The 25,484-nt window shown below is 37.4% G+C and overlaps 1 protein-coding gene across 10 annotated transcripts in view; it reads left to right on the plus strand.

The window, feature by feature from the left end:
• The window catches only part of FHIT (fragile histidine triad diadenosine triphosphatase), a 1,412,849-nt gene that overhangs the window by 496,192 nt on the left and 891,173 nt on the right, over window positions 1-25,484 (plus strand). Inside the window, exon 1 of one of the 10 annotated variants that reach the window (XM_086697752.1) lies at window positions 22,812-23,443. The exons of the other annotated variants lie outside the window; for them this stretch is intronic. The gene's annotated coding sequence lies outside the window, so the exon portion shown is untranslated. Of the gene's footprint in view, window positions 1-22,811; window positions 23,444-25,484 lie in introns of those variants that run through there. 10 annotated transcript variants of the gene reach the window in all.

A 25,484-nucleotide genomic window follows, 5' to 3' on the forward strand; every position in this document is an offset into this window, starting at 1 on the left:
GGCAGTACTGCATAGGTAGGTGAAACTCCAGTGGGAGACCCACAGTCTTTCTGGCCAAAAGAACCTGAGTACAGAATTTTGTGTGACTGTAGCTGTTAGAAAGTGGCAGGGTGATCTCAGAAAGGAGCGAGCCAGAAAGTGACAAGTACAGATTTTTAATATCAACTCTACCCATATCATTGACTGACCCTTGGAACACACAGATGACAAGCAGCAAGTGAATTTGAAGATAGATAAAATGTAAGTTTTCTCTATGAAGAGTGAAGAAAAAAAAAGAAAAAGATTAACAGCCCCCCACCCCCACCAGAGTCTCAGGATCCTGTGGGATATTAGCAAAAATTTTAACATACTAGTAATTAGTGTCGCAGAAGGAAAGGAGATAGAGAAGGGGCATAAAAAGTTTTTGAAGAAATAATGGCCCCAAACTTCCCAAAGTTAGTGAAAAAGATGTATTTTCCTGTTCGAAATGCTGAGGCACATCATAATGAGCCAGGTGAAAATCCAAGACACCATCTTGAAAGCAGTCAGAGAAAAACAGCCAATGTACAACAAGGGAAACACATTTTGAAAACATGCCAACCTACCTTCAAAAACGATGAAAACAGGAAGACAGTGAGACAATATCTTTCATGTGCTGAGAGGAAAATAAACTATCAATCCAGAATTCCATATCCAATGAAACTGTACTTCAAGAATGGAAACAAAATAAAGTTGTTTTCAGATAAAGAAAACTGCAAGTATTTATTGTCAGCAGACCAACCTATATACCATTAGAAATGCTATATATATATAAGAAGTTCTTCAGGATGAAAGGAAATAATAGAAAACTTGGATCCTCAGGTGAGAATGAAGAGCAATAGACATAAGTAGTGAGGCAAATATAAAAGCCCACTTTTTTTCTTTTAATTTAAAAAAAAAAACGTATGTCTATTTAATAGCATCTAATAGCATTTAATAGCAACATATGTCTAAATAATAGCATTGTCTTGTGGGGTTTATAATGCATGTAGATGTTATTCAGATGACAACCTGAATGGAGAGGGGTTTGTAAATTGGCCTATACAATTATAAGGGTCATATATCTTATGTGAAATGGTATAATAGTAACTCTAGGTAGACTGAAAGGAAAGGATGGATTGAATTCCAGATAATCTATGCAGATGGGAATCATGGTTCCTAGAAGGCAGGGGGAGTATGTGTGCACAGTGGAATCTTGTAGATTTTTACTGACCCACATGTTAGGCAGGGGGAGATATCACCATTTTCTCTATGGACTCCACATCAGGCAGTTTCTTGAGAAATAGCAAATTGGCCTTGACTAACCTTCGAATTGAATGTTCAAGGACAGTTTGGGAGACATAGCATGGTTTCTTATATATGTCTATTTCATTCCCAACATGGGGACTTTTGAGAAACCAATATGAGTAGGAAGGATGTAATAATTTTGACAGCAAGGTTGTTTGGTGATTTAGTGTGGTTTTGAAGTAGGCTCAAGAATCTGACCAAGTGTTGGGAAGGAAGCCAAGAGTGCATGATGGAATGTGTTAATGAGCAGCTCAGCCTTTCCAGCCTTTCCTTGGAAAGGTCCATGGAGCTGGGATGGGGGAGCAGAATATTGACCTTACCCTACTCTATGGTGGGGCAGACTTTCCTTCAGTCTGAAGTGTGAGGAGGGACAGAGATGACAGGTCACACAGTCTGATGGAAGGCAGCACATGGAGCAGAATGAACATGAACTCTGGAGTCTACAAGTCTTACATCTGAACTTGTCTACACCATGTCCTGCTGTGTGACTTTGAGCCAGTGTGTCAGGCTGAAAAATGGTTCCTGCAAATGTTTCCAAGTCAAATTCCTGGAACATGTGAATGTGACCTTATTTGGAAAAAAAAGTCCTTGCAGATGTGATTTAGTTAAGAATCTTGAGGGGCGCCTGGGTGGCGCAGTCGGTTAAGCGTCCGACTTCAGCCAGGTCACGATCTCGCGGTCCGTGAGTTCGAGCCCCGCGTCAGGCTCTGGGCTGATGGCTCGGAGCCTGGAGCCTGTTTCCGATTCTGTGTCTCCCTCTCTCTCTGCCCCTCCCCCGTTCATGCTCTGTCTCTCTCTGTCCCAAAAATAAATAAAAACGTTGAAAAAAAAAAAAAAAAAAGAATCTTGAGATGAGGAAATCATCCTGGATTACCCCAGGGAACCCTAAATTCTATCATAAGTATCTTATAAGAGAGGGCAGAGGAAATTTTGAGACACACAGAAAAGAAGGTTATGTGACCTAGGAGGCACTAGAGTGATGTGGCCTCAAGCCAAGGAATACCAGCAACCACCAGAAGCTCAGAAAGACAAGGAATGGAATGTCTCCTGGAATATCTGGAGGGAGTGTGGCTCTACTAGTACTTTGACTTCTGAACTGTGAGAATATAAATTTCTATTGTTTTAAGCACCAAATTTGTGTTAATTTTGATAGCAGCCACAGGCAGGAAACTAATACAGCCAGCCATAGACCTCCCTGAATCTCATGCCCTCATCTGTAAAATAGGGTCATACCTATTTTGGCTTGTTGCCACAACTAAGTGAGAAAATGTGTAAAAGTAGAAAAAGAAAGAAGAAAGCTAAGAGTCACACATAGGGAACATGCTAGAAAAAAAGAATGACACTCTTGTTTGTCGTTACTAATTCATTCCTGATGATCAGATGTTTCACCCAATCATGGCTTCCAGGAGACAATCTGCCATTATTTTAAATGACAAAAATGATAGTATGTTATATATTAACCCAACCTTCTAACCAATCTCCTGCAATGAAGGTAAAACAGTAAAATGTCCATAGTTGAGCAAAAGACTATCATATTAGGATTTAAAATACTACGCAATTGTATTCTTGATCACCCAAAAATTAATGTGGTTGTTAAGAAATACTTGCTTTGTATGTAGTAACTTTCTTCACTTACTTTGCTTCCTTCTCCATAATTGTCTCCAGTATGTTCTCAACTCTTTGAGGAGTCTGACAGGACGCAAAAAGAAGAGCTAAATGTGAAAGGCAGTGTGGAAGTGTTTGCAGTTCAGACACCCAATGGCAGAGTGTGGCTCACACTGATGCCATCATGGCCTTTTAGCATGGGCAATATCTGAAATGCGTATCCCTTGTGTTGACACTCAGCATCCTTTTCAAAATATCTACACATGATTCTGACATTCTACTGAATGCATTTGGAAAGTTTCTTGACAAGTTTCCTGTATGTTATTTTGTAGAAATTTCTCTATTGAGTTTTGGTGTCATAAATCTAAATTTTTGCTACGTGAACATTGGCAAAATTTATATTCTATGAAATTTTGATTTTTAAAAACCAACAGGCATTTTACCAGAAAAATGTTAATCCAGGCAACATTCCGTGAGGTATGTATATACTTACTGAATATTTAACAGCAGAAAAGTAACATGAAATACATAAGGAGTTAATATAAATAATCAGGAAGAAAAGAAATGGATAGGAAATGAATAGGATTTTGAACAAACAAATTTGAAGAAGTAACAGAAATGGCCAATTAATTAATGAATGAAAACAACCTCAAAAGTGATCAGAAAATGTAAATTAAAATGATTACACCATAGTTTTTTATATCCATTTGATTGACAAAATACATTTTTAAAATCTAATAATACCATGTGTTGCTAAGGTGGTAGAACAATAGGGATTCTCATTCTTGGGGCAAATAGCCCTTGTGGAATATAGTGTGGCATCATCTAGAAAAGTTTAAGATGCGTAGCTCCCATAATTCTTATGCCCAAAGACATGTGTACCAGATGATTACAACAGGATTTTTTTTTGTAATTCAAGAAAATATAAATTCCAGTAATAGCTAATGAATAAATATGAAATATTAATACCAGAGATGATTTTTGAAAAGCAAAAAGAATAAATGATAGCATATGTTAATAGAGATAAATCTCAATATTATGTTGTTAAAATTTTGAAAGGCAAGTTGCAAAAGAATTCAATATGATATCATTATATAAAAATATAAAATATACAAGACAAAAATCATTTCAACTCACTGTGAAGTTATTAACATGATGATACTACTACTTAGATCTGGAAATGGTAAATTCTTCTGTGGTGAAATTGTGCACTGGGACAGCCTCCCTAGAAAAAGGGAGCTTTTATATTTTTTTGATCCATTTCATTTCTAGAAATCTTTCAGAAGGAAATAGACATGCAGACAGAAATTATTTATTATAATTGTGTATGACAATATTTAATAATTAAATAGTCTATTAAATAATCTATCAGTAAAGTGAGGAATTGTTAAATTATTGTATATAAGGTAGCACTTGAAAATATTTTTAAAAAGTATATTTAATGGTAAAATATGGGGCACCTGGGTGGCTCAGTTGGTTAAGCATCAGACTTTAATTCAGGTCGTGATCCCACCGCTCATGGATTTGAGTCCCGTGTCGGGCTCTGTGCTGACAGCTCAGAGCCTGGAGCCTACTTCAGATTCTGTGTCTCTCTCTCTGTCAGTACCCCGCTCACAGTCTGTCTCTCTCTCCTTCAAATTAAACAAACATTAAAAAAATTAAAAAATGGGAAAATACTTACAATATAATTTTCAGTGAAAAAAGATGCAAAATTATATTGCTGTATGATCTGTATTTGACATTTAAAAATCAATAAACAGAAGAAAGTGAGTACACACACATAAATAAGACTGGGAAATATCAAAACATTATCAATGTTTGTCTCTGAGTGATAGAACAATTGTGATTTTAAAAATTATTTGCTGTAATTCTCAAATTGGGTGCAGTGAGTAGATATGACTTTCATAGCAATAATTAACAGCTTCAATGGCCTCCTAAAATGAGTAGGTCTTAATGAGGTTTGTGGTTGTATTTCCCAACTGAACAGAATCTTATCCCTTTGCCTGTTCCTATATTGCCAATTTCTGCATATGCAAGTGCTTAAAGGGGCTATAGCAAGTATAGATGGGGATTGTAGGAATTAAATGAGATAATGAATGAGGAAAGCCTAATACAGTTCTTGGCATAAGTTAATGTCTAACCATTATTATTATTATTATCATTGGCTGGTTACTGCTGTATCATTATGTTACTGATGAAAGTTTGCAAGTCATTTCTTGTTTAGGACCAAATATCGGTTTCCATCTTACCTATAAATACAAAAGTCCTAAAGATAAGAAACAAGGTGATAATTATTATGTCACTGGTATGTTTGAGACAGAAAGAGTTTGGGGATGAACAGAAGGAAACAAATGGTAAATCTTGTTCTTAAACACAAGGGGCCATCTGACTCCATTACAGATAGCCATTATGCACAGGCCAGAATGACTCTTTAGGCAGAATTAGGGACACTTGGAAATGATAAATCTTTTACAATTTAGGGTTATAACCTATTTACAGCACCCCTTAGTCCCAACCCTGTTTTTTCTTATGAATAGCTGATTCCATTGGAGTGGAAAGGGCAAGATAAAGGATGGAGATTGTTAAACTCTAGATTTTGATGGTATTTTGGAGAACTTCTTATAAAAAAATCTGTCAGTTGAATGGCCAAAGTAGCAGAGCTAATACTTGCAAATTTTGCATTCCACTGAAAGGTGATATATAATATACCTTATATTATATGTAATATAATATATTCTGCAGTAAGTGTTTGTTTTCTCTTACTTTTTCCCCAGTAGATTGGTATCTATGATAACATGCCATTGATAGATGAAAACAGAAGTGTGTTGCAAAAGAGACAAAAGATTTAGCAAATGTGATTTTATATGCCAAAAAAAGTGTACATTAGTAGCTTTTATGATAAGTGTCCCTGAAGGGAAATATGGTGAAATTGTATCAAACTTCAATCTTCTCTAAACAACTAGAAAAAAAAGGCCAAAACAAGCATAGTTTTATCTGTTTGGATGGGATTAATGGGTTCTTGGTGGGAGATTTGTAATAGTGATACTTCCTGGTTTCTTCTTCCATTCGGAGGGTACACATAAGGATTTATAGGGAATGGTCATGATCAAAACCTATTTGGTCTCCAAAACATGTCCAGGAGAGGTTGTATGTAGGCCTTGTGTTATCTTACCTGACATGTATATGATTACAGACAGCCACCAGTTAAATTGTTGGATAACTCATTTTGGTTACATTCTCCAGGTGACACAGTAGACATTTTTGCCTATCTTCAGTCCTCCACTTGTACCAGATAGGCTGTGAGCTCTATCATGAGACTACTTCTAACTTGTTCACTCTTATACCCTAGTCTGGTTAGCACTCAGTAAAAATCTGTCGTACAAATAATTAAATAAATAATGAATGAGTGAACCTAGAGGTTGTCCCATAAATCCATTCATCCAGCCATCCACCCACCCACTTATCTCTTAAAGTTGCTGCTTTCTTTATCAGAAATGTTTGCCTTTGTTTCCTTGCTTTGAAAAGTGACCATTTAAGTTCTGTATCACCAAGTGATGGACAAATACACGTGGTAAAAAATTAACTTGAGGTGAAATGATAATGTACTAGTGTGGAGAAGGACTGATGAACCTTAAAAGTTATATCACTTTGGTCATGTAGATACATAAACCATTTAGAAATGTCTCAGCAAAGTTGAAAGGGAGCATCTACTGGATCTAATCTTCCTCTCCTGCTCCCCATTTTTAGCTGCTATTTACATTTCCTTCTCTTAAATGTATTTGACTCGTGATAAGTTCAGAGCCACCTTTTCTTTTCTGAACTGATCTTTGAAGAATGATGTACTTAACTGCAGCCTGTTTAGATTGTTGATCTGTATTTAAAGCCCTAGCCAGGGATTGTGTTTTGCCTTTAAGATAAAAATCAATGAATAAAAAATTGAAAAAGAAACAACTAATCCTTGAACATTCCTAAACAAACACCGTCTCCCATTTCCAAAAAGGAACACTGCTTAATCTTAACTTATTAGAGACTTCTTTTTGAGAGTTCAATTAACTGGGGTTCACCTTTATTCAAACATGTAGAAGCTAAAAATGTTACAAAGGAAGTTTATTACAAACTGGATGTATTTGGAAGTCAGTGTTGTTATTAAATGCTCTTGGTCTAGATAAGCTCTTTGATGATCTGAAGTTACATTCTATCACAGAGACAGATGTAGTTCATTGTAAAAGAGTGTAAACCACTGCTTAGGGATAAGGTACAACAAATTCATAATTACCTCTTTGAAGGTCTAGTCATGGTGGTGCTGCTGGAAACTGGTGAGTTAGGCCAATTGAAATTTTCTTGTAATCCCCAAACCTCACTGCAAAACTGTTCTCCTTCCTAAGTGATCTTCACAGCGTTTGAAAAGAAAATTTATGCAGTAAATTGAGCTTCCCCTTTCTCTTCATGTAGCTTCCTCTGTTCCTGAGGCACAGACATTAGCTGTCAATAGGCTACCAAAGAACATGAGGACAGGAGTAAAAACAAGGAGCATGGGTAATTCATTTGATCAATATCACCCTTCATTCATGGGCAGTATACAGTAGTAGGTGGTCAGAGAAATAGAATCATTTGTAAAGTTCAGGTGTTGGTGATAAGTGAACAAAGATGTTACAGTGCTTTAGTTTCCAAGGGCAGTGATTTTAGAAAATTTAGGATTTCTGCCACCAGCTGCAATGAGACATCAAGTATAAGTCTTGACATCTTTTCACAAGGAACTATACAATTAGATAAAATGTATAGGCAGCTATTTAGATAAATTGGCTAAGAGACAGTGCAGGACTTTGATCTTTGAGGGAAGCTAAGCACTTGAGACAGGCCTTGCATTCACCTTGGTGTTCTGCCTAGAGGTGCATTCACTGGCCCAGGGAGTAAGTAGGTGGAACCAAGCATTAAGTGATGGTCTTAGTGAACTGAGGAGGTGGGGTTTGTAGTTTGAGGCTTTTGGGTGGCTAGAATTAGTAGAGTAGAGTACTGAAGAAAAATGAGATGAATGGGAGAAGGTACCTAGAAGTGTGCATGGAGGATCCTTTTTGGTCATTATGTGAGGACTTGGTGTGCATAAGCAGGACAAAACTCTTTGAGGCCTAGCAGAGGTTGGATGCTATGAGACCAAGAGTCAAACAAAGATACTAGAGCTGGGAGATGTTCGAATGCTATTATAGCGAGAGAGGAGAGACTTCATTGAGTATTTGGGCATTCAACTGAGACCCCAGAAAGGACAGCCTTACGAGTGAGGGCCATGCTCTAGAGGAAGGCCGTGTTTTAGGACCAAGGAGAGAATCACAATAGACCAACTCTCACAATGAAAGGATAAAGATGATCTCTTAGTAGTATAATTGCCTGCCAGAACAAAACTCTTAAGGAAGACAGTACAATGCAGATACCCTAAGAAAATAGCAATCAATAGAAAAATACCAATCAATAGAAAAAGACCCTGAATTAACCTAGATATTAGAATTAGAAGATATGGTTTTAAAAGAGTTATGATTAATATATTTAAAGATTTAAAGGACATAAAGTGAAAGACATAAAATGAATGAAAAGATGGGAACTTTCAAATAAATAAGTGTAAAATATAAAAAAAGAACCAAATGGATATTTTATAACTGCAAAGGATAATTTCTGAAATTAAAAATTAATAATGGCCTTACAGCAGATTAGAGACTATAGGAAGAGTCAATAAGCTTAAGAGAGATCAATAGAAATGATCCAATCTGAAGAACAGAGGAAAAAAAGAAAAAAAAAAAAACAACTCTTCAGAGACATTTGGGACCAAAGCAAGCAGTCTAATATTTGTATAATTGGGGTCTCAGAAAAGAGGAGAAAGTGTGGCAGAAAGAAATATTTTAAGAAATAATGGCCATAAGTCTCCTGACTTTGGTGAAAAACATCAACTTATAAGTTTAAGATGTTTAGTGAACGAAATCAGGATAAATACAAAGAAAGCCACACCCAAGCATGTCATAGCCGAACTGCTAAAATTTAAAGGTAAAGAGAAAAGTTGTGTGGGGGGGGGGGAGTATCACATTCTATACAAGAGACAATAGTAAGAATTATTTTACTCTTCTAAGGAAAAACTATTAATCCAGAAGACAATGGAATGATATGCAAAAATAAATGCAGGATGGAAAGGTATGTCAATGTAGATTTCTATGTACAGTGAATATAGAATTACAGTTGACTTTTGAACAATGCAAGGGATAGGGGTGTTGACCCCAGTGTAGTTGAAAATCCACAAAGAACTTTTGTCTCCCCCCAAATTACTACTGAGAGCCTACTATTGATCAGAAGCCTTACCAATAACATAAATAGCAGATTAACACGTTTTGTATGTTTCATGTATTATACGCTATGTTCTTACAATAAAGTAAGCTAGAGAAAAGAAAATGTTATTAAGAAAATTATAAGGAAAAGAAAATATGTTGACAGCCCTGTACTGTATTTATTGAAAAAAAGTCCTCATATAAGTGATCCCATACAGGTCAAACCCATGTTGTTCAAGGGTTAACTGTACTTCAAAAATGAACATGAAATGAAGATGCTTTCAGATGAATAAAATCTAAGAAAATGTATTACTAGCCAACCTGCACTACAAGGAATGCTAAAGGAAGTGCTTTAGGCTAAAGGGAAGTGATACCAAATGGAAACTTGGATCTATAGGAAATGATGAATATTAGAAATGGCAAATATATGAATTAATACATATTTTTTTTTTTTTAACGTTTATTTATTTTTTTGGGACAGAGAGAGACAGAGCATGAACGGGGGAGGGGCAGAGAGAGAGGGAGACACAGAATCGGAAACAGGCTCCAGGCTCTGAGCCATCAGCCCAGAGCCCGACGCGGGGCTCGAACTCACGGACCGTGAGATCGTGACCTGGATGAAGTCGGACGCTTAACCGACTGCGCCACCCAGGCGCCCCAATACATATTTTTAAAAATGCTGTTTTTTATCTTTTTATAATTTCTTAAAGGATAACTTCATGTTTAAAGCAATGGGAATAACGTTGTACTGTGGGGTTTATAATATAGGTAGAAGTAAAACATGTGACAAGCAATAGCACAATGCTCATAGGAGTAGTAAATGCACCTACACTGTTCAAAGATTCTTACATTTTATGTGAAATGGTACTATATTAATTTTGGGTAGAGTCTGGCATGTTGTCAGACCTAAGGCAAACACACATACACACTACAAAGAGGTATAATTTAAAAGGCTACAGTGGCAATAAGATGGAAATGTGAAAAAAAATATCCATTTTAACAGAAAGAAGAAGGAAGGCAAGATAGAAGAAAATGGATGGCACACATATTAAATGAAGAGCCATATAATAAATTCAAAACACAATCATATCATTACATTAAATGTTAATGGACTTAACACCTCAATTAAAAGTCAGAGATTGTCAGTATGAATAAAAACATAAGAGGGGCGCCTGGGTGGCTCAGTCGGTTAAGCGTCCGACTTCAGCTCAGGTCACGATCTCGTGGTCCGCGAGTTCGAGCCCCGCGTCGGGCTCTGGGCTGATGGCTCAGAGTCTGGAGCCTGCTTCCGATTCTGTGTCTCCCTCTCTCTCTGCCCCTCCCCCGTTCATGCTGTGTCTCTCTCTGTCTCAAAAATAAATAAACGTTAAAAAAAAAATAAATAAATAAACAACATAAGAACTAACTATATGCTGACTCCACCACCTGTACTTTAAATATGAAGATACAAAAAGTTGACAATGAAAAGAATGAAAAATATATAGCATGCAAACATTAATTTTTAGAAAGTCAATGTGACTTTATTAATCAAAGCAAACTTCAAAGTAAGCCTTCCATGACAAGAAGGTTTACCAAAAACAAGAGGGACATTTCATACTGATAAAGGGCTTAATTCATCAAGGACATATAATAATAAATAAATGTTTATGTAACTAATAACAGAACTTCAAAATATAGGAAGCAAGGACAGGTTTTATTTCCCCCAACATTATATTCTAAAAAACTTAAACATACAGAAAAACTGAAAAAATTTTACAATGATCTGCCTAGATACCCACACCTGGAGTCTGCCATTAACATCCTACTATGCTTGCTTTATCACATTTCTATTTGTTCCTCCATCAATTTATCAAGTACAGTGGTTTTGGGACTGCTCCGTGAAGCTCCAGGGAATGTGAGAGTGGGTGCGTGCACGAGTGTGTTTTAGAGGAGGGCGATGCTCTAGGAACACTGCTCCCCATTGGACCAGGGAATTTATGCTTTTGTCTTTTGTTCTATTTTATATGTTGGACTTCTGTTTAGATTTTACCCGATGATATAATTTTATGGCTAAAAGAAAGATTTTGACAGCTTCTATTCAAGGGCATTATGAGAGGACTCTACCCTCCCAATCTAGTTTAGCATAATCCAGAAATTAGACATGTGTTTTTTGATAACTCTGAGTGGGTATACCTACTTTGGCTGTTTTTTTTGTGAGGACAACAGACATCTTTTATTGTGAATTCCCTTCAGGTCCAGACACATAGCAAGAAGTCAGTATACCTTGTAGGATGAATGCAGGTGGACAAGCTGTGTATTCTGAAGAATATTGTATTTTATGGACCCACCTGTAGGAATATGACACAAGTTGGATAGTTCTTCCCTGGCTGTCAGCTATGTTAACTACCAACTAATAATGAGACTATTTTATTTTCAGAATTCCCCAAGACCATTTATTAAATAGAACAAGCGTGTAAATTCCCCCTGCTTAATCCAACTTTTATTGTCCTGACATCCCCTAACTCAGAAATGCCAACACTGAAGCATTGCTTGCTTTTAAATTAAACAGATAAAACTTGAAGAGAATTTTGAGAGGTAACATCTAATACGTTCTAAATACCAAGACTTATTTTTCTTCTGAGACCATTCCTGAAAGAGGGAAGCCTTTGATAGACCATTTCATGTTTTGTGAAGTGTTATTTCTACTGGTCACATTCTCCAGGAGGGCTCTCTCTATGCAGTGTGATCGGTACTGGGAAATCTTCTACATGGAATGTGCTCAGAAGACTTGATGAGCTTAAGATATTACCTTATCCTTGAGGATACCATGGATGATATCTGTGTCCCTACTCTACAGAAAGGACAAGAGACACTAAGAAATACAGAAGGAAAGTTGTCTTAAGTCCCCACTGAAACACAATGAAGTTTTCGCTATTTAAGAAAAGTATTCCATGCCATTCTATTCTTTCCATTCCTGTTTAGAAAGCTGAGCAGCATGTGTCTAGGCTGACTTTTCTACTCGCGGAAGACTTACTTTTTACTTATCAAGAATGCATTTAAGGGGTGCCTGGGTGGCTCAGTCGGTTGGGCAGCCGACTTCTACTCAGGTCATGATCTCACGGTCTGTGAGTCTGTGAGTTTGAGCTCCACATTGGGCTCAGCACTCACAGCTCGGAGCCTGAAGCCTGTGTCTCCCTGTCTCTCTGCACCTCTCCCACTCACACTCTGTCTTGCTTTCTCTCAAAAATAAATAAATATTAAAAAAATAAAAAAAAGAATGCATTCATGTTGGAAGAATTTTAGTCTTTCTCGCACCATACCCTAAGGTTAATTTCAGCTTAATTAAAAGCAATAAATGTACAAAATCAATCATTAGAAAACCAACATAGAAATGAGTATCCCAACTATAGTGAGAGAGGATCTTATAAACTTAAAGGCAAAAAGAAAAGATCATAAAAGAGTAGTGGATTTGACTTCATTAAAAATTAAAACTTGCTTGTCGAAAACCAAAAACCAAAATGGAAATAAGTATGTGTTGCAAATAGGAGGGATGAATGCCAGGGGATCTTAAAAGACCAAAGGTTCATACCAACTGATAACAGTGCATGATACCAGTAGTTAAATCGGAGGTCAGGCATCAGGCCTTTTCCATTTGAAAGCCCTCATTTCCAATCCTTTCCTGCTCTGTGGGAGAGTTCAGTTGCCCAGGGTCTCTTGTTGCTTGCTGTTCCATCACTCCTACTTCTGAGCTCCAGCAGGGGGATGGCCTTACATTTTATTGCATTCTTTGCCTGGGGCCCTCTATCTCTTACATGCTATCTTTACTGATGTTTCTACGAGTTCTAAAAACTTGGAGTTTCCTGGCAATATTGTTTTGTACCATGTGTTATTAGGCATCAGTGTTTCATTCTCATCTTTTATTGGAGATGTGGTGGTTTCATTTTTAGAAAGAAAATGTGACACATTTCCCTATTTGACTTCCTACCTTCTGTGGAAGATTGAATGATTGAAGTGTGTGTGTGTGTGTGTGTGTGTGTGTGTGTGTGTGAGCGTATGCAAGGGTATAAGCTAGCTAGAGGGAAATAATATAGGAAGTGATTGTGGGGAGGTCTGCCCCAGGATTACCATATTTTCTGATCTGCTGGTAGCAGAAAAATGAGTGTGGTGACCTCAGGGAGTTTATGACCAAGTGGGCATATGTTAGAGCCATGTTTTAGTAAATACACTGGGCAAGATTCTCACTGTTACTCCTGTGTCATGCTTATAAACCATGCTTACATTCTGCCAAGAACTTCTCTCTGAACAGGTAGGGCTTGCTTCATTGTACAGCCACAAGAAAATATACATGAGCATTCATTCATTTACTCATACATTCATTCATAAGAGTTATTCAGGGAGAACTTACCATGTTCAAGGCACTGTAAAGTATACAAAGAGAAATTCTCAAGAAGTTTTAAATCTTTGTATCTGTCAATGTATATATAAATATAAGGCCAGAAAGGGTTAAGTACCATAAAAAGTTTGAATGGAAATATACAATTAGAAATATAATAAACAGAGACTTCTGGCCTGGCAAAAATGATGTAGACCCATTTTCCCTATGATAAGGTACAATTATGAATTCCAGAAATGAAGCACGAGACAACCAAATAAGGGCTCTGAAAGGTGATGAGAAGAAGGTGAGCTGGTTTGAGACCCCAGGACTAGAAGAACAGCACTGTAGTAGGGTGTCTAGAGTCCTCCCTCCCCAAAGAAGAAGACATACAGACCAGGTGTTTCCCAGTGCCCAACCTAGTGACAGGAGGAAGCCCAGAGAAGTTGATTTTTTCCCTGGTTGAATGAGGGTCTCTCTGGCAACATCAAACAAATTTGACACCACCAGCAAGGGGATTAATCAAAGCTTCACCAAAAATAATTGGCCAGAGGAAATGCTCTCCTTCCCCATTAAACCTGAGACTCTCCTTTCCAATAAGAGATACTGAGGCTGGCAGGCAGAACAGTAGGAGAGACCCAGCTACAGCAAGTGGATGCATCCAAAAAATCAATTTTTCTGCAGACTTCAGATGCCTCTCACCTGCCCAGAGACATTATAGCAAGTAGGCATAACCAGCAAGGGGGATCGGCCACAATAAATGGCCAACCAGGAAGCTTCTTGGTCTCCATATGCCTAAAATGCTCTTATCTTATCTTGCTCAGAGACCCCAAGGCAGCTGGTGGTACCATTACAAGATCTCACCATATCCCTCTCCCATTGAGAGACACCTAAGGCCCAGTCTGGTGAAACCTCCTCCACCCCATGAGGCAGTGAGATGGATGAAGGGACATTAGGAGTCCTAGTGACATTAGATAAATAAAGCAGACCAAAATAACATCTCAAACAGTGTGAACATTAGAATGCCATTGGAACTACAGCTCATAAAAGTAGCCACATGATTAATTTTATGGGTGATGCCAGCTAAAATAAAGAATTCAATTAGAATCCAGAGTCATCTAGCATAATAAACAAAATATCCAGGATATAATTTAAAAATCATCCATCATACCAAGAACCAAGAAAATCACAAATTGAATGAGAAAAGACTATCAACTGACACCAATACCAAGATGAATCAGATGTTAGAATCATTTGACAAAGATTTAAAAGCAGCTGCTATGTAAATAATTTACCTCAATTACAAATTCTTCTGATACAAATTTAAAAAATAGGAAATCTCAGAAAATAAATAGAGATTATAAGACAGAAGCATATGGAAATTATAGAACTGAAAATTACAATAGGAGAAAATTTTTTTTAAATACTGGATATTCTTAATAGGGTGGAAATGAGAGATGATAGTATTACTGAATACAAGGAGAGAACAATAGAATTTACTCAATGTGAACTATAGAGAGGAAATAGATCGAAAAAGTGAACAACACCTCAAGGACCTGTGGGCAATAACAAAATATCCAACATCCATATGATTGGAGTCCAGAAGAAGAGGGTCCTGAAAGAGTGTTTGAAGAAATAATGGCTGAAAACTTCACCCAAATTTGGTGAAATACACAAATGTATAGATCTAAGAAGCTCACTGGAACCCAAACATGATAGACTAGAAGAAATCCAAAGCATGGATTTCTTTTAAATGTTCAAAACTGGAATCCAAAGAGGCAAAAACCTTGAAAGCAGTTATAGGAAAAGAACATATTACCTATAGAGGAATACCAATTCAAATGACAGCTGATTCCCCATTTTATATAATCAAGACCAGAAGGAAGTGCCCCAACATGTTTAAGTACTGAAAGAACTGTTAACTGTGAATTCTATATCTGACAAAACTGTCCTCTAGGAATGAAGGGGAAATAAAAACATTCTTGGATGAAGGAAAACTAGAAGAAATTGTTGTTAGCAGACTCACTCTTAAAGACTGGCTAAAAGTTCTTCAAGCAGAAAGGAAAAGATAAATGAAATATTGGAGAATGATGAAGGAAGTGGGAATAATGGAAAGAGATTTATGGATACATATACTAAACTATTCCTTCTTTATGAGTTTTATAAATTGTATTTGATCAAAACAAAAATTATTAACACCCTCTGATACTCAAGTCGATGGTCTTTAAAAGTGGGAAAGATGGGGCACAGGTGGCTCAGTGTGTTGAGCATCTGACTCTTGATACCAGCTCAGGTTGTGACCTTGCAGTTGTGGATTCGAGCCCCTCATCAGGCTCCATGCTGAGCGTGGAGCCTGCACGGGATTCTCTCTCTGCCCCTTCCTCTCTCTCTCTCTTTCTCTCTCTCAAAATAAATAAATAAATAAACATTTTTTTAAGTGGGAAAGGTAAAGGGACTTAAATGGAAGTGAGGTTTTAACATTTTACTCAAAATCATAAAATATCGATAATAGTAGACTATAATAAGTTACCTATTAGATTATAGAGCAACCACTATGAAAACTATACAAAGAAATGTATCCAAAACCACTAAAATAATGATGGATTCCTTAAAACAATGTTCAAAGAATTCACAGGAAGGCAAGAAAAGAATGAGAACTAGAGGAAACAAATAGAAGACAAGTAATAAGATTGTGGACTGAAATGCTAACATATCAATAATGATATTAACTTTAAGTCATCTAACATCACCTATCAAAAGAGAGAGATTGACAAAGTGGGTAAACAAACACAATCCAACTATATGCTGCTTATGAGCAACTCACTTCAAAGTCAGATTAGAGAAGTTGAAAAATTAAAAGATAGAAAAAGATATACTATCCAAATATTCATTTTTTAGACAGCAAGAGTGGCTACATTAATATTTGATAAAAGTAGTCTTCAGAGCAAAGAAAATATAGAAACAAAGGGAGACATTATATAATGATAAAAGCATCAATCCACCCTGACGACTTAATGATCTTAAATGTATGCACACCAAACAATACATAAAGCAAAAACCAATAGAGTTGAAGGAGAAATAGAGATGTTGACAATTACAGTTGGAAACTTCAATGTCACCTCTCAACAATAAATACAGCTACCATATAGAAAATCACCAAGAATATAGATGATCTGAACTATATGATCAGCCAGTAGTGCCTAATTGACATATAGAGCAGTCCATCCAACAATAGCAGAATACATATTTTTTTCAAGAACTCATTCAACATTCACTAAAATAGACATTTCTTGAGCCACACACACACACACACACACACACACACACACACGAAGTTTAAAAATTGAAAGCATGTAGAATGTGTTCTCTGTAATAAAATCAAACTAGCAATCAATTATAAAAAGACAACAGAAAAACTCCAAACATGTGAAAGTTAAACAGCATACTCCTATAGTATCCACAAATTAAAGAGGAAGTCTTAAAGGAAATTTAAAAATGCAAAGAAGTCAATGAAAATGAAAACAAAAACATAAAATATCAAAACATGTAGGCTGCATCTAAAGCAGTGCTGTGAAGGAAATTTGTACCATTAAATACTTATACTAGAAATGACAAAAGGCTTCAGATTAATAACCTAAGTTCCTACCTGAAGCAAGTAAAAAAGGAAAGAAAAATACAGTAAAACCTTGTAAAATACAGTAAAACTTTGCAAGCATAATTCATTCTGGAAACATGCTCGTAATCCAAAGCACTTGTATATCAAAGCAAATTTCCCCATAAGAAATAATGGAAACTTGGGGCGCCTGGGTGGCGCAGTCGGTTAAGCGTCCGACTTCAGCCAGGTCACGATCTCGCGGTCCGTGAGTTCGAGCCCCGCGTCGGGCTCTGGGCTGATGGCTCAGAGCCTGGAGCCTGTTTCCGATTCTGTGTCTCCCTCTCTCTCTGCCCCTCCCCCATTCATGCTCTGTCTCTCTCTGTCCCAAAAATAAATAAACGTTGAAAAAAAAAATTTTTAAAAAAAAGAAATAATGGAAACTCAGATGATTCGTTCCACAACCCAAAAATATTCATATAAAAATGATTATAATACTGTAATAGAATACAAAATATAAAGAAAGATAAACAAATTAACTTGCATTTACCTTTGAAAACCTTCGTGACTCGTGTGAGGGAGACAAGAGAGAGGAAGGTTATTGTATAGGATGACTTTCACTATCACTAACGAAATCACTGCTATCGATTGGCTCAATGGAATCTTTTTCTGCGTGGGGGCCATTGTATACACTCGCACAGATGTTGGCTATAGTAAAGTATTAATAAACTCTTGTCATGTACTATATTTAATGTAACTGGCAATAAGGTAGCCAAGGAAAGGATCTATATCTGCAGGCAGCCTGACCTAGAATGAAGTAAAGCATTCCTAAGCTTACTCTTGTATGGAGGAACAAAGGACTGTCCATAGGTTCTTTAAAGCGACAAAAAATACACTAGTGCCAGTTGGAGGAAACTGCCATTTCAGTGTTCTCAAAAATCACTGATTTCTGCCAAACACTGAGCAGTGAGACCAAGCATCTGAGCATTGGAGATGATCACCCATGACCCTGCAGTGAGAGAGAGGAGAACCAGTGATTCAGTTGTGATCATGTGACATTTGGTGTTACATACTACTCATATTGCAAGACATTGCTTGCTTATCAAGTTAAAATGTATTAGAAATGTTTGCTCCTCTTGTGGAACACTCGCAGAACAAGGTGCTTGCAATCCAAGGTTTTACTGTAAAGCAAAAGCAAGCAAATAGAAGAAATGATGAAGGTAAAAGGGGAAATCAGTGATATAGAAAAAAGATAAAGTCAAAGAAACAATAAGAAGGTTATTCTTTTTTTTAAATTTTTTTCAATGTTTGTTCATTTTTGAGAGACAGAGAGAGACAGAGCGCGAGTAGGGAAGGGGCAGAGAGAGAGGGAGACAGGGAATTCAAAGCAGGCCCCAGGCTCCAAGCTGTCAGCACAGAGCCTGATGCAGGGCTCGAACCCACGAACCGTGAGTCCATGACCTGGGCCGAAGTCGGACGCCCAACTGACTGAGCCACCCAGGCGCCCCAATAAGAAGGTTATTCTAAACAATTAATAAAATTGATAAATGGCATGACTGACAGTAGCAAAATTACCAGTATCAGGAAAGAAATAGGGAATACAGATCCTACAGTGAATAAAAGATAATACGCTTATGCCATGAAAATTTCATATTCATATATTCAACTACTTAGAAGAAATAAATCAAGTATTCAAAAACCGTATACTACTAGGGTGCCTGGGTGGTTCAGTCGGTTAAGTGCTCGACTTGGTTTTGGCTCAGGTCATGATCTCATGGTTTGTAAATTTGAGCCCCATGATGGACTCTGTGTTGATGGTGTGGAGACTGCTTGGGATTTTCTCTCTTTCCCTCTCTCTCTGCCCTCCCCTGCTTGCATGGTCTCTCTCTCTCTCTCTCTCTCAAAATAAATACATAAAATTAAAAAACAAAACAAAACATAAACTACCTAAACTCAGGTAGGGTGCAATGGACAACTTGAATAGCCCTGTGAGCCATTAAATAAATTAAATTAGTACTTAAAAGTCTCCCCCAAACAAACTCCAGGATTACATGGTTTCACTGGAGAAGTCTACTAAATATTTAAATAAGAATCAACATCAGTTTTACACAATCTTTTCCAGAAAATAGAAAAGGCAGAAACACTTCCTAACTTATTTTATGAGGTTAGTATTATCCTGATACCAAAACAAGATAAGGACCACAAAAAAGAAAAAAAAGAAGGAAGGAAGGAAGGGAAGGAGGGAGGAAGAAAAGAAGGGAAGAAGGAAGGTTTATTATAGTCCAATATCTCTTGTGAACTTTGACACAGAAATATTCAACAAAATATTAGCAAATCAAATCCAACAATGTGTAAAAAGAATCCCAAATGGAATTTATTCCAAGTATGCAAGGATGGTTTAATACTTTAAAAGTGAATAATCCACCACATCCACAAGCTCAATAAATGAGTTCAGCAAGGGCACAAGATACTGACAAAAATCAATTGCATGTACATATACTAATATTTCTATAGGTAGAAACCCAAATTTAAAATGCAGTACCATTTACAAAGGTTCTAAAGAAAATGAAATACTTAGATATATATGCACTTAGCAAAACATGTACAAGATTTGTATTATTAAAGTTACAAAATGCTGGTGGAAGAAATCAGAGAAGACCTAAATAAATGAAGAGACTTGAAAGTGTCAACATAGTAAAGATGTCAGTTGTCCACAAAATGATCCATAGGTCGAATGCAATTTCTAACAAAATTCCAGTAAGCTTATTCTGAAATTTATGTGTAAAGGCCCAGGCCCTGTAGTACCCAAAACAATCATAACATAGAGTAATAAGATGAGAAGAATCACTCTACCTAATATTAAAGATAACTGTATAGCTGTATTAGTCAAGCCAATGTGGTAGTGGCAGAGGACAAAATGGGACAGAATAAGGGACCCAGAAGTAGACCCTCATACACATAATCAAATGACTTTTGGCAAGGGTACAAAAGCCATTCAACGAAGGAAGCCCAGCTTTTCAACAAATGGAGTGGAAAATTAGACATCCAATTAGCACTGGCCAAAAAAATGAACCATCTACTTTATTCCAAAATTAACTCAAAATGGTTATAAACTTAAATATAAAATTATTTAAAAACCTTAGAAAAATAAACACAGAAAAAAATGGTTGGGATCTAAGGCTAGATAAGGAGTTCTGAGACTTGACCAGAAAAGCACAAATCCATGAAAGGAATAATTGATAGGTTGGACCTCGTTAAAATTAAAACTTTCTCTTTGAAAAACCCATGTGAAGGAAATGAAAAGACAGTCTACAGGCTTGAAGAAGATATTTGAAAACTGCCTATTTTGCAAAGGACTATTATCTAGAATATATCAAGAACTCCTAAAACATAACAGGAAAAGACCCAAACAACCCAATTAGAAAATGGGCACCACAAAACATGGACAGATAGGTTATCAATGAAGACATACAGATGGCAAATAAGCACACTAAAAAGATGCTCCACATCATTAGCCACCAGAGAATTGCAACTAAAACCCATAATATCAGCACACATCTATCAGCGTGGCTAAAATAAAAAATAATGACAACACCAATTATTAGTATGCAGAGAAACTATGGTTCATAGTGTTAGTGAGAATAGAGAGTGGCCCAGCCACTCTGGAAAACAGTCTAGCAGTTTTTCTTTTATTTTATAAAACTAAACATTCAAGTACCATATGAGTGAGCAATTACGCTCTTGAGCATTTATCTCAGAGAAATGAAAATTCATGTTCCCATAAAAACTTGTACATAAATACTCATAGCAACATTACTCATAGCAGCCAAAATCTAGAAATAGCCCAAATGTTTTTAACAGATACATAGTTAGGTAAACTGCGGTACCCATGGAATTCTACTCAGGAATCAAAAGGAACGAACAATTGGTATGATCAACAATTTAGGTGATACTCCAGAGAATTAGGTTGAGTGAAAAAAGCCAATCCCAATAAATTACATACGTTTTGATTCCATTTATGTAACATGTTTGAAATGACAAAATGTTAGAAATGGAGGATAGATTAAGAGTGAATGCCAGAATTTAAGGATGGAAGTGAGAGGGGAACAAGAGAACGGTGGGTATGGTAAATAAAAGCACAACATGAGGGCTCCTTGTAGTGGTAAAAGAGACAGCCCTACACAAGTTATAAAATTGTATAAAACTTAGTACACACACACACACACACACACACACAACGAAATGAATACAAGTAAAGTGGATTTAGGGATTTCTGGGTAAGATTGGTATATTGTGTCAGTGTCAGTATCCTCATGTGCTGTTATACTATGGTTTCCAAAGTATTACCACCAGATGAAACTGGATAAAATGTACATGGGATCTCTCTGTATTATATCTTACAAATGCATGTGAATCTGTAATTATCTCAATAATGATTTCAATAGAAATTATATATTTTAAACACTTTCTAAAGATATATGTTTTGAGCCCTTACCATGTGCTATGCACTGTTCTAATGACTTTATATATTTTTTAATGTTTATTTATTTTCGAGAGAGAAAGAGGCAGAGCATGAGTGGGGGAGGGGCAGAGACAGAAGGGGCTCCAGAGAAGCAGGCTCCAGGCTCTGAGCTGTCAGCACAGAGCCTGATGCGGGGCTTGAATTCACGAGCCGTGCGATCATGACCTGAGCAAAAGTCTGACGCTTAACTGACTGAACCACCTGGCACCCCTCTAATGACTATATTAATATGTCCATTTAATTCTCAAAATAATCTTATGAGGTGAGCAGCAATATTATCCCCACTTTCCAGGGAGGAAAGCAAGACAGTGAGATTAAGCAACAAGTTTAAAGTCAGAGCCTAGTAAGTGGCAGAATTTGGATTAGATCCCAAGAATCTTTGGCTCCAGTATCCACAGCCCTAACTAATAGGCTATTCTCTCTCTTTACCTACAGATTACTTATAACTGAGAGCATTAGGAAGAACTGTATGGATAAAATGGCATTTTAAGCTTCCTAAAAGGGAAGATTATGATGTGATATATGTAGAACATTAATTACACTGTATGTAGGGAGAACTTAATACATATTTGCTGAATTAGTAAGTGGCTTACCATTGGGGCACCTGGGAGGGTCATTTGGTTACCCTTCTGGCTCTTGATTGCTGCCTGGGTCATGATCTCGAGGCTCATGGGTTCGGGCCCACACCTGGCTGTGTATTAGTAATGCAGAGCCTGCTTGGGATTCTCTCTCTCTGCCTCTCCCTGACTCGTGCTGTCTCTCAAAATAAACAAATAAACTTAAAAAAAAAATAAGTGACTTACCTTCTTTAAACTACTAGATGATTCCTTTAGTCACTGCCAACAGCCCAGCCTCTGCAAAATGAGAAAATGAGGGACCCAGGGCAATGAGCTTATTTTATTTTATTGCATCATTGACTTTCTCTCAACTGAGGTCAGTGTTTCCCAAGGGGGAATCTGCTGGCATCCTGGGACAGATAATTCTTCGTTGTGCAGAGATAACCCATTGTAGAACCTTGAGCAGCATTTAGCATGTTCCCTACATGTTGCCCTGTGGCCACCCCCCACCCCCATGCCCATCACTGGGACATTTCCTAGTCCCCCCTAAGAGCCCTGGTCAAGAACCAGTGCAGTTTGTCTCTCTCTGGTTATAACAGAACTCATGCAACAGGACTGCAGGATTCACATGATTTAAGAGGAACGTTTCATTTTCTCCCTTGGCTTGGCTGTATGCTTATGATACAAAGGAATCGAACTTCCTTGCTCTCTCAGTGGCTCTAAGTTTGAATTTGAATTGGTCTAAAGTGTTCATTTTGCTTTTTTTGTTGTTGTTGTTCTGGCTGTTCTTTTTGGTAGGCATAAAGAAGTTTCCCCTTTCAGAGAAATGCTGAGCACATACCACCCCAAAGCACACCCCAAACCAATTGCTCTCAATCTCAAAAAAAAAAAAAAAATCTGAAAGGGAAAAATATTAATGGATTATTTTTGTACATGTGAAAAATCTTTTGGAAGGGCAATTTTCTCTTGCTGAGTGGTGGAAAAACGACAGCGTTAATTACGTTGCCTTGTTAAATCTGAAAGAACGCAGTGAACGTTGGAAACCTTTCAATTGCCTTTGTGGAAAGGCATCTAAGGGATCAGAAACCATCTCCATCAGCGAAGCGCTGAGGCAGCTGTGCCCCTCCTAAGGCCCTGGGTCTGGTTGTGCTGAGAGGAAGTTGTGAGCTCCAACCTATGGGACCTCTGGGGAAAATACAGAGGAAGGTAAGGGGTACGGGAAGGTAGAATTTCCACTTCAGGTTTTGAGCACTGGCCAACTTTCTTTCCTTTTAATCCTTTCTCAGTAAAGAGGCGGGAAGGAGGTGAATTTAAACAGAGTTGCAGTGGTAGCCGTTTTATTTGGGTGCTTATGTCTGTACACTTGTTGTCTTGGCCTGTGGTGGCGGATCAGGTTCCTAGCCATGAGAACAGGGACAATAGATCCTGCCCCCACGTAATATAGTTCTTTCAACAGAGCCCAAGCGAAGTGTGAGGCTTGCATGGAGGAAACAAAAACAAATGCAGAGGGATCACTTGCATAAAAAAAAAAAAAATGGAAATACAGTGTTGCTTTCCCAGGAATCTAGTTCCAGGATAGGGATTATGGGTATACAGAAAGCCCCCACAGTGTGGAAGGATGCCATTCCAGGGAAACACAGGAGTTCAGAGGCCCAGCTTTTGTACTTTGCTTGAATTTCAGATGAGATAAAACTAGCAGGTCTTCTAAGTTGCAGTGCAAAAGCTTACATGGCTTCTCGAGAAAAGCAATTTATTTTAGATTATAGCACAGCAGCTATCATTTAAACTGCTAGGGATTGTAATTGAACTCAGAACCAACCTTCTCTGTAAACACAGGGTGTGATAGTAAGTTTACCCAGGCTCTTCTAAATAACATGAACACCAGGCCTTCAGGACAGATGGGCATGGGAGTCCAAACATGGATCACTCGTGTCTCGCTAACATCCAACAACTGGCCCATTCAGAATTACATCCTGGGAAACGTACCTAGCTGGGTATTTGAATGTGCACCTGCTGTCCATGTTGGGTGATATTAATATGAAATGGCTAGGAGGCAGCAGTCTTGAGGAAGTGAGAGCACATGCACTTAGCAATAGGGAACTTTTGATTTCCATCTTTATCTCAGGTCATGAAGGGGCTTGCGGGGAGGCAGAATCCACACAAATCCAGATAAAGAAAAAAGTGCCTCTGAATACTGGATATTCTTTGATTTGATAATGAAGGGGATGTGCTTACCTTCCAAACCCTAGAATGTCATCCTGTCATTAAGTCCTAATGAAAGCTTAATTGTTCTGTTGGGAATAATGATGTGTCTCATTTCCGTGCACTGCATTTGCTCCTCTCTTATTATAACTAAACCCAGTTATACGAAATTTACTATTCCTCCAGAGTTGTCCAGAGACTCAGAAGACAACATTTTATCCAGGCTAAAGTGTTTATTTTTTGCTTTTAGTAAAAGAGGGCTCACAATGCACTTGCTCTTTTTATAATTTTCTTTTTTTTAATGGAAAACATTAACCAGCACATAGTACAAATCAAATAATTTAGAAATACTTATAATAAAAAGTAATGGCTCCCAACTCCACCCTTTCCCCCTCTGGTTGCACCCACTAAATGCAACGCTATGACTCATTCCTGGTTTTAGCTCATTATCGTGAGTTGATATTTTATCTGTTTTATCCATTATTACTGATTTTCTTCTAAGAAACAGAAGGATTTCGCTTACTTATACTTACCCTTCCACATTCTCCCACTATAATGTGACATTATTTTCAACTCCCATTGTTCTTGCCACTTCTAAATCGAATTTAAACTTCCCCTTATTGGTTCATCAATCTGGGCAGGATCTCTTACCTCCTCGTGGGCAGATGAGTTACAAGCACTCATACCCTTTTCTTTAATATTCTTCCTCTTGCACTTTCCATCCTCAGGCAGCTCTACCGTTATTTTTGCATTGCCAAGTTTAATTTACATTTGCTGTCACCAGCATGGTCTTTGTGATTTTTCCAAAGTTGAAATTAATGAAAAGGATTTGCATAATTAGGACTTTGTGAAATTATTTACTGCAGACCTGAGTGTTCTCTATGGTTACAGTGTCAAATCTCCTGTGATACTCAAAAGAGACTGTGCCCAGAGTCAGGTTCAAATGGATTCTCTTCCCTTCTCATTTTGTCAAAATCATTCCATCTTTTAGTGTGTGGAATGTATATTTCACGTGATTCTTATAAAGTTGTGTTTGTTTCCACTG

The sequence above is a fragment of the Puma concolor genome, chromosome A2 (assembly GCF_028749965.1).
Source record: "Puma concolor isolate L17-30 chromosome A2, mPumCon1.1.hap2, whole genome shotgun sequence".
NCBI classification, from domain to species: Eukaryota; Metazoa; Chordata; class Mammalia; order Carnivora; family Felidae; genus Puma; species Puma concolor.